At 37.9% G+C, this 10,571-nt stretch overlaps 1 protein-coding gene across 14 annotated transcripts in view; it reads left to right on the top strand.

Annotated features, from left to right (window-relative positions):
• Window positions 1–10,571, top strand: part of ZNF280D (zinc finger protein 280D) — a 301,459-nt gene that overhangs the window by 260,788 nt on the left and 30,100 nt on the right. The window lies entirely within an intron of this gene.

Genomic DNA, 10,571 nt, shown 5'->3' with positions numbered 1-10,571 from the left:
GAATTGGGGAATAAAAAGTAGTTTTGTAAGGTGTTAAAGAAGATGGACTCCTAGACATTTCATTCACGTTTATGAATCTTTGTAAGGTAGAGTTTATAACTGGTTGCTAGCAATGTACATATCTTTTTAGAAATTACAGAAATAAAATGATATCCTCTATTTATAAAATCTAAGAAATATATAACAAGGACAGACCAGTTATTAGCTTATTCTGCCTCTGAATATAGCAGCAAGGGGCTTTTTTTGTTTGGTTTTTTTTTTTTGGAGGGTATGGTTACCTTTCATGATTTCACACTAAGATGTTTAAGAATGTCTCATTTATTTGTAGCTTCTCTTTGTTACTCCTTATGCTTAGTTCATCAATATACCCACTTACTTACTTTTCTTGAGACTATTACTTTTTCCAGTCTTTTATTATCTGTTCAGGAGTTTCTTACATTGTAAAGTTTTCCTTCTTGCTTAAAGGAGTAAGGGAAACAATGACCTAGTTACTTTCTTTTGTAAAAATATAAGAGAATTACTTCTATGGGAGTTAAAGGTGCTGGGAGTGATGCTGACATTTGGTTTTCTTACTTCTGCTTGATACTAAGATTAGGAGTTTTTATACCCAGCTCTACATTAAGCCCTCTCAGTGCTGAAGGGACAGTGGTTGAATAGCACAGGCTCTACAGTTGATTGCTTAGTGTGGGGCTCCTACCCTGCTGTTTCCTAGGCTGTATGTGACCTTGGGTAGGTTACCAGATGTCTGTGCCCCATTCCTCATTTGTAAAACACAGTTAACAACAATACTTGCTCATAAAGTGTTAGGGAATTAAATGAGTTAGTATATGCGTATAGTACTTAGAAAGTAGTTGGCACATAGGAAGTGCTATACACATGTAAAGTTATCATTGTTACTACTGTTACATTACTACTCTTCATGGTTTTATTTCTGCCTGCATTTTATTCATCTTCATTAGAATAACTTCAATTTTCAATCTGAGCTTCCAATACCATTTCACAGATCACTTGTGTTAACTTTCTTTTTCTAGCCCTGTGTGTTGTGTGTGTGTGTGTGTGTGTTTTGGAGTTACTGTTGAAGCAAACATAAGTAATACCATTAGATTTTTGGTATCTAAAGCTTACCAAACTTCTACTGTTAGAGAATGTCTATGAATCCTCCTAGGTTCACTTTAGTCACAGCTGTCTTTTCCCCCTAATTATACTGCCTTATACTGACTACACTATGGCTCTTCTCATATTTTCTGTCCACATCTCTGATTTTGAGATCCTTCTGCAGCCTCACTTTAGTCATTTTGGTATTTGACTACCTGAGTTTACTCTCCTCTGCAAACTTGGAGAAGCTACTGTGACATCTCCTTTTCTGCGTCACTTCTTGAAATATAGGAACCTACTGTTTTTAATCCTCCACACTGAAAAAAATCTGTCTCCCTACCACTCTGAAGTGTGGTGTCATGAAAGAAGTGCAGCTTTGAAATAAGGCAGTCCTAGGTTTAAATCCTAGCTGGGTGTCTAACCAGCTTGTTGAGCCTCAGCTTCCTCATCAGTGAAACGTCTCATCATAATAAGTCCTTGCAGGGTGGTTGTAAGAAATAGAGACTGGGGATGGTTAAACCATTAACAAATAATTGAAATTCTTTAGTTAAATATTTAATTAAAATTCCTTAGCACCGGCTTGCCAAAAAGTACTTAATAAACGCATGTTGTTGCGGTGGCTGCTCCAGCTATTGCTGCCGGTGCGACTACTGCTGTCACGGCTCTTCCCGTTACTGCCCCCCTGTTGCTGCCACTGCTGCTGTTCGTACCGCAGTTCCTGCTACCGCTGATGGCAGAAGACCCTAGCAATGGCCTGTCCGTGGCAGCTTCTCGTCAGGGAGAGTTTTAGTGCAACCCAGCTGCACCGTAGCTGTTGGTAATTTGGGCTTACAGTTCCCAGGTGGCGCAGTGCATTCCTGCAGACTGCCGCGCGGACGGCTCTTCACTGCAGTGCTTCAGTCGCGTGCGTTGGGTATAATTCTCCAGCGTCAGATCGAGTGTAGTTCTGACTCTTCTGGTCTAGGGACTATGAAACAGCACCCTTGTTGGAAACTAGTGCATAATGCTCTCTGCTGAGAGGAAAACATTCCTCTGAGCTTATAGAATCCCCTTTTGAGGAGGAAAACATTCCTTTGAGCTTGTAGAATCCCTTTTAAAGAAAACTTTTAAAATTATTGCCAGGCATTCATTTCCTGGCTACTTAGTCAATATTACGAGGCTTGTGGAAATGTGTAATGGGGCCAGTTAGCAGTAGTAAAGTGGCTGTTCCTTTTGTAGACCTTTGAAATGATTTAAAAATTTGCTTTTCTCAGATGTTAGGTCATAATTCAATCATGGAATTGTACTTTCCTATTTGTTTCACCCTTATTTCTATTTTCTTCTTCCTCTATCTTCTCCAGTACATCTATCTGGGTATATTAATTGTAACATAGAAGTAAAATTTTAGGTTTTGCAAGGTTAATTTTCTTTTCCTTTTTCTTTTTAAAAAAATTTATTTAAATTTTAGGGCGCCTGGGTGGCTCAGTTGGTTAAGCGACTGCCTCCGGCTGAGGTCATGATCCTGGAGTCCCTGGATCGAGTCCCGCATCAGGCTCCTTGCTTGGTGGGGAGTCTGCTTCTCCCTCTGACCCTCCCCCCTCTCATGTGCTCTCTCTCTCATTCTCTCTCTCTCAAATAAATAAATAAAATCTTGAAAACAAATAAATAAAATAAATAAATTTTAGTTCACATACAGTGCAATATTGGTTTCAGGAGTAGAATTGTGTGATTCATCACTTACATGCAACACCCAGTGCTCATCACAAGTGCCCTCTTTAATATCCATCACCCATCTCGCCCATCCCCCCCCACCTCCCTTTATCAACCCTCTGTTCTCTACTGTTAAGAGTCTCTTATGGTTTGTTTCCCTCTCTCTTTTCCTCCCTTCCCATTTGTTCACTTGATTTCTTTCTTACATTCCACATATGAGTGAATTCATATGGTATTTGTCTTTGCCTGACTCATTCACTTAGCATAATACACTAGCTCCATCCACATCATTGCAAATGGCAAGATTATATTCTTTTTGATGGCTGAGCAATATTCCATTGTATATATGTCCATCTTCTTTATCCATTCATCAGCTGATGGACATTTGGGCTCTCTTCATAATTTGACTATTATTGATAATGCTGCTATAAACATTAGGGTGCATGTGCCCTTCAAATCTGTATTTTTGTATCCTCTGGGTAAATACCTGGTAGTACAATTGCTGGATGGTAGGGTAGTTCTATTTTTAACTTTTTGGGGAACCTCCATACTGTTATCCAGAGTGGCTGTACCAGCTTGCATTCCCACCAACAGTGTAAAAGGGTTCCCCTTTCTCTGCATTCTCGCCAACACCTATTGTTTCTTGTGTTGTTAACTTTAGCCATTCTGACAGGTGTGAGGTGATAGCTCATCTTGGTTTTGATTTATACTTCCCTGATGATGAATGATGTTGAGCATCTCTTCGTGTGTCTTTTGGCCATCTGGATGTCTTCTTTGGAAAAATGTCTGTTCATGCCTTCTGCTCATTTCTTAATTGGATTATTTGCTTAGGGGTGTTGAGTTTGATAAGTTCCTTATAAATTTTGGATATAACCTTTTATCAGATATGTCATTTACAAATATCTTTGCCCATTTTATAGGCTGCTTTTTAGTTTTGTTGTTTCCTTCACTGTGCAGAAAGTTTTTTATTTTGGGGAAGTCCCAATAGTTCATTTTTGCTTGCCACTGGCGACATGTCTAGTAAGTTGCTACAGCCGGGGTCAAAGAGGTTGCTGCCTGTGTTCTCCTCTAGGATTTTTATGGTTTTCTGTCTCACATGTAGGTCTTTCATCCATTTTGAATTTATTTTTGTGTATGGTGTAACAGAGTGGTCCAATTTCATTCTTCTGCATGTTGCTGCCAGTTTTCCCAACACCATTTGTTGAAGAAACTTTTTTCCAGTGGATATTCTTCCCTGCTTGTTGGAGATGAATTGACCATATAGTTGTGGATCCATTTCTGAGTTTTCTCTTCTGTTCCATTGATCTATGTGTCTGTTTTTGTGCCAGTACCATACTCTCTTGATGACTACAGCTTTCTTTGTAATATAGCTTGAAATCTGGAATTGTGATACTGCCAGCTTTGGTTTTCTTTTTCAAGATTGGTTTAGCTGTTCGGGGTCTTTTGTGGTTCCATACAAATTTTAGGATTGTTCTAGCTCTCTGAAAATTGCTATCAGTATTTTGATAGGAATTGCATTCAAGGTATAGATTGCTTTGGATAGTTTAGACATTGTAACAATGTTTGTTTTTCCAATCCATGAGCATGGAAGGTTTTTCCATTTCTTTGTGTCCTCTTCAACTTCTTTCATCAGTGTTTTATAGTTTTCTGAGTACAGATCTTTTACCTCTTTAGTTAGGTTTATTCCTAGGTATCTTATTGTTTTTGGTGCAATTGCAAATGCAATTTCTTTTTCTGCTTTGTTATTGGTGTATAGAAATGCAGCATTTTTGTACGGTGATTTTATATCCTGAGACTTTGCTGAATTCATGTATTGAATCAAGTTCTAGCAATTTTTTGGTGGAGTCTTTCAGGTTTTCTATTGAGTATCATGTTGTCTACAAATAATGAAATTTTGATTTCTTCCTTGCCAATTTGGATGCCTTCTATTTCTTTTTGCCTGATTGTTGAGGCTGAGACTTCCGGTACTATGTTAAATAGTAATGGTGAAAGTGGACACCCTTGTCTTGTTCGTGTCTGTAAGGGAAAGGCTTTCAGTTTTTCCCCATTGAGGATGATATTAGCTGTGGGTCTTTCATATATGGCCTTTATGATGTTGTGGTATGTTCCATCTGTCCCTATGCAAGGTTAATTTTCTTGACAGAAAGTTCAGGTTAGAAAGATACTTCCCTCTAACGTATCTTGAAAGTATGAGTCCATGGTTAATCCATAAAGTCTCAAACTTGGAAAACTGGGCTACTAAACCAGTTGTCTCTTTTATTGATTGAATCAAATGTCCCAAAAGCCACAATTTGAAGTGATTTTAAAAGTTGATCTAGTTCTCTCACTTAGCTCCAAGTTTGCTCTAAGCAAAGTACAATGGAAGGGCACTGCCTGAAGTCAAAATATCAGTTCAAGACTCCTCTCTCTTACTAACTTTATGTTCAAATTACTTCAGTTTCTTCATTTGTGAAATGAAATTAAAAATAATCTTGGGACACCTGGGTGGCTGTCACTTAAGCTTCTGACTCTTAATTTCGGCTCAGGTGATGGTCTCAGGGTCATGAGATCGAGCTCCATGTCAGGCTCTGCACTGGGCATGGAGCCTGCTTAAGATTCCTTCGCTCCCTCTGCCTCTTCCCCACTTACTTGCATGCGTGCGTGCGCTCTCTAATAATCTTCACACTATTGTTTAGAAGATTTTAAAAATGTAGAATATTGGGCGCCTGGGTGGCTCAGTCGGTTAAGCGACTGCCTTCGGCTCAGGTCATGATCCTGGAGTCCCGGGATCGAGTCCCGCATCGGGCTCCCTGCTCGGCAGGGAGTCTGCTTCTCCCTTTCCCACTCCCCGTTTGTGTTCCCTCTCTCGCTGTGTCTTTCTCTGTCAAATAAATAAATAAAATCTTTAAAAAAAAAATGTAGAATATTTTACAAATAAAAATGTTTGTTATATTTTGTTAAATACCCTTAATTTAAAGAATACTAGGAAGAAATGGAAACAAAACTGACTTTCCTTGAAACTGAGTTCTTCTGTCTTATTTCAGAATGGCTACTGAGTTTTATACTTAGCACCAGTTGTAACTGCATGGCTCTTTAATAGTATAATGTAAATAACCCTTCCATATATCCCTTGATCCGGAACATTGATTCCTTGCCCTTTGTGTGCAAGACTCTGTATCAAGTGCTGGAAATGGAAATATGAATAAGACATGGTTCATGTCATCAGAGTAATTACAGAATAAGGCAGTCAGAATTGTAGACACTGAATCCACATCTTCACAGGGCCACACAGTACACTGATTTCACAATGAGTTAAACCACTAATACCATGTATATATTACATTATGTGATTTTTGTGAAATGCTATACCAGTAGAGAATCTGGACTTGTTCCCTAAGAGAAATATCACTATTATACCACTCTAAACTATACCAGTAAGTCATTAATTATCTTTCATAAATGCAAGGAGTAAGTAACCTCTTTCAGAAGTAGAATGGCAACCTTTTTAATACGTTTTATGTTTAAGAATACTATTTCTCTTTAAAAATGTTTACTTCTGGGGCGCCTGGGGGGCTCAGTCGTTAAGTGTCTGCCTTCGGCTCAGGTCATAATCCCGGGTCCTGGGATCAAGCCCCGCATCGGGCTCCCTGCTCTGCGGAAAGCCTGCTTCTCCTTCTCCCACTCCCTCTGCTTGTGTTCCCTCTCTCGCTGTGTCAGAGAGAGCTCTGTCAAATAAATAAAATCTTAAAATAAATAAATAATGTTTACTTCCATTGAATACTATGATCATTGAAGAATATGTCAGAAGTCATTCCATTATTTCCCTGTGAAATTCTGAAATTATTTGAAGGAATTATTCATTCTGGACATAATCTAAGTTGGAGAGTCTTAAGTATTCAAAATGGTCAATGTCTTCATTTCATGTATTTGATTTAACAGGAAAAAAAGAAAATATCTCATCTGTGAGATATGCAGAATTTATTTGGGGCTTGTTTCCTTCTCTAAACTAAAAAAAAATCTTATTTGGGTATAGTTGACACACAATGTTGCATTAGTTTCAGGTGTACAACATGTGGTGATTCAACTTCTCTGCATGTTATGCTGTGCTCACCACAACTGCAGCTACCATCTGTCACCAGACAACACTACTGCAGTATCATTGGCTGTATTCTCCGTGCTGTGCCTTTTATTACCATGACTTATTCCTTCCATAACTGGAAGCCTGGATCTTCACTCCCCTTCACCCATTTTGTGCATTCCCCATCCCATACCCCTCTGGCAACTGTTAGTTTGTTCTCTGTATAGGTCTGATTCTGCTTTTTGCTGGTTTGTTCATTTGTTTTTTAGATTCCACATATGAGTGAAATCATACAGTATTTGTCTTTCTCTGACTTATTTCACTTAGCATAATGCCTTTTAGGTCCATCCATGTTGTCACAGATGGCAAAATTTCATCCTTCTTTATGACTGTGTAGTATTCTATTGTTTATATATATGTGTATATATGTACAAGTTTTATATATATATATATACATATATATGTATATATGTAAAACCTCATTATCCATTCTATATTGGTGGATACTTGGTTTGCTTCCATATTTTGGCTGTTGTAGATTATGCCCAATGAACATAGGGATACATATATCTTTTCAAATAATGTTTTTGTTTGGGTAAATAGCCAGTAATGAAATTATTGGATCATGTGGTAATTCTCTTAATATTTTGAGGAACCTCCATACTGTTTTCCACAGTGACTGTACCAATTTATATTCCCACCAACAGTGCACAAGGGTCCCTTTTTTTCTGCACATCAATACTTATTCTTTCTTCTCTTTTTGGTTTTAGCCATTATGACAGGTGTTAAGGTGATATCTCTTGTGGTTTTGGTTTGCGTTGCCCTGATGAGGAGTGATATTGAACATCTTTTTATGTGACTGCCATCTGTATGTCGGCTTTGGAAAAATGTCTGTTCAGGTCCTTTGCCCATTTTTTAGTTGGATTATTTTGTTTGTGTTGAGTTGTGTAAGTTATTTATATATTTTGAATATTAACCTTTTGCCAGATACATCATTTGTAAATATTTTCTCCGATTCAGTAGGTTGCCTTTTTTGTTATTGTTGGTAGTTTCCTTCACTTCGCTTTTTATTTTAATAGAGCCCCAATTGTTTATTTTTGCTTTTGTTTCCCTTGCCAAAGGAGACCTATCCAGAAAAATATTGAAACAGCCAATGTCAGAGAAATTACTGCTTGTGTCCTTTTAAGGGTTTTATATGGTTTGGGATCTCACAGGTCTTTTTTTTTTTTAATTTAATAGGTAGAATTTAGTGATTCATCGGTTGCATGTAATACCTAGTGCTCATTACATCAAGTGCCCTCCTTAATGCCCATCACCCCTCAGTTTGTTTCCTTGAGTTTCAGCATCTCTTATGGTTTGCCTCCCTCTCACTTTTCATCTTATTTTATTTTTCCTTCACAGTTAGGTCTTTAATCCATTTTGAATTTATTTTTCTGTATAGTGTAAGAAAGTGGTCCAGTTTCATTCTTTTGCATGTAGCTGTCCAGTTTTCCCAGCACTATTTATTGAAGAGACTGTCTTTTCCCCATTGTATATTCTTGTCTCCTCTGTCATAGATTAATTGTCCTTATAAGCATGGGTTTATTTCTAGGCTGAATTTTCTGATCCATTGATTTATGTGTCTGTTTTTGTGCCAATACCAATAGCATTTTGGTTACTAGAGCTTTGTAATATATCTTGCAGTCTGGAATTGTGATTACCTCCAGCTTTGTTCTTTCTCAAGATAGCTTTGGCTCTTCATTCAGGGTCTTTTGTGGTTCCCTTTTCTAAACTTTTGATATGTAACTGGGATTGGAGATAATGAGAGATCCTGCCCTTGGATTTCTCTCATCCTACCACAGACATTAATCAAACCAGATCTTGAGCAATTCTAAAATAGTTTTTCCTTTTCAAAGTGGATACAATATATTTGTCCCTGGTATATATTGCAAGACAGTAGGTAGGAGCTGTGTGTCAAAATATGGTGGTTTCTGGCAGTTTGGACTTCTGTCTTTGATATTTGTTAAGCAGAGAATGATGGGAGACAGTGAAATGGGAAGACAAATGAAACTTCAGTGTAGTCCTTCATTTAGGGCACACCGTACCAACTTCTGACAGGGATTCTAAGGTTACTACCATTTTTTCAGTCTTCTGATCCTTATAGTAATTGCTTGTATGTTATAAATTAAATATCCAGGGCTAATTCAGCATTGCCAATAAAATAACAAAGTAGAGCCCTCGTCTGGCATCAAAATCTTCTGCCTCCACTGATGGTCTTATTTTTTTCTGCTTCACATTTTCACACACAAATATTTTGTTTCTCTTGATTCCTTGTCTCTAATTAGTTCTTCTGTCTATCTAGAATGGTTTTTTTACCCCATCTTGCCTAACTTTAGATCATACCTAGGCGTTCAGAAATGGGTAATTTTGTATGAGAGCAAATAGGGCTGGTCCTAACAGGAGTGGACCAGCAATCAAAATTAATGTCTAATGGATTGTGTTTGGGGGTTGGGGGAAGTATTGCAGGAAGATCTCAAAATATGGAAGATATTTAAGTTGTAATAGGCTTAAGAGCTTGTGTGGTACACTCTCAAGTATTCTGGACAGTAACGTTGATTCCCAACTCTACCCATGTCAGTAATAATAACTAACATTTATTGAGCACATGTAATTTGCCAGACACCCTTCTGTTTTGTATTTATTCATTCATTTAATTCTCACAAGCTAATGAGATACATGCTGTTATTGTCCCAAATTATGGATATTAAGTCAACTGAGGTACAGATAAGTAATTTGCTCATGATCACATAGCTCTCAGGTGGGGAGCCTCAATTTCAATTATAGCCATCTGTTGTCAGAGAGTAAACTAATACAAACTGTACTCTATTGTTTCCTGGTTGTACTTGTGGTTACTAATGTACTTCCTGCCTTGTTATGATTGGCTGAGGAACTAGATGGGACTGAGCTTCAGTGTGTGTTCACAGGAGGGTGGGCAGCAACTGACACACCTGTAGCATTGGGACCAGAATCTAGCTTCCCAAACTTAGAACAATAGCTCTATGATGTATGGGCAATAGGACATTTTCAGCAAACAATGGCATGGATTGGTCTATTAGTAAGATTAATTTGGCAGTGATACTCAGCATGTTTGAGAGTGGAAAACATCCAGAGGCAGAGAGATCAGTTAAGCTTTTTCACTTTTCCTGGCATGATTATAAGGGAGTCTGATTCACAGGAAAGGAATTGGCTGTGAAGCAGTGCAGTGGAAATTTGAAATAGAGCCATCACTTTTAATCCTGGTTCTGCTGCTTAATAGATGTATTACTTTAGCATTTTTAGGCCTCAGATTTTTCTCGTCTACAAGATGGGGGCAGTTGGACGATCTCTTAGGACTCAAGTCTAATTCTGTATTAGAATCACAGTATATTACTGTGATATTTCTGAATTGAATTGCTGACTGATTGAAATCAGTAGTAATAAAAATGGAGGAGTAAAGCTCCAGATGATGACTCTGGGGTTATCTGTTCAGAAGTAATGGTTGGGATTTTTCCTTAAAGATGAGAATAACAAGACTGAGTGGTAAATATTTCTATTGAATGTTCTTTGTCCAGTTGGTACTTATATTCTGTTGGTTTACCTTGTTTATCATCTCCCTAAACCTTCCTCTTCCCCACTGACACTGCTTCTGCTTTACTTGAGATAGTCATTAACTATCTCTTCTCTGTGCTATGGTGAGCGTTGTGAATTGTGC

The sequence above is a fragment of the Leptonychotes weddellii genome, chromosome 9 (genome assembly GCF_054177405.1).
Source record: "Leptonychotes weddellii isolate Sample4059 chromosome 9, ASM5417740v2, whole genome shotgun sequence".
Classification (NCBI taxonomy): domain Eukaryota; kingdom Metazoa; phylum Chordata; class Mammalia; order Carnivora; family Phocidae; genus Leptonychotes; species Leptonychotes weddellii.
The sequence above is the reverse complement of the archived record's forward strand: the minus strand, read 5'-3'. Positions and strand labels throughout refer to the sequence as shown.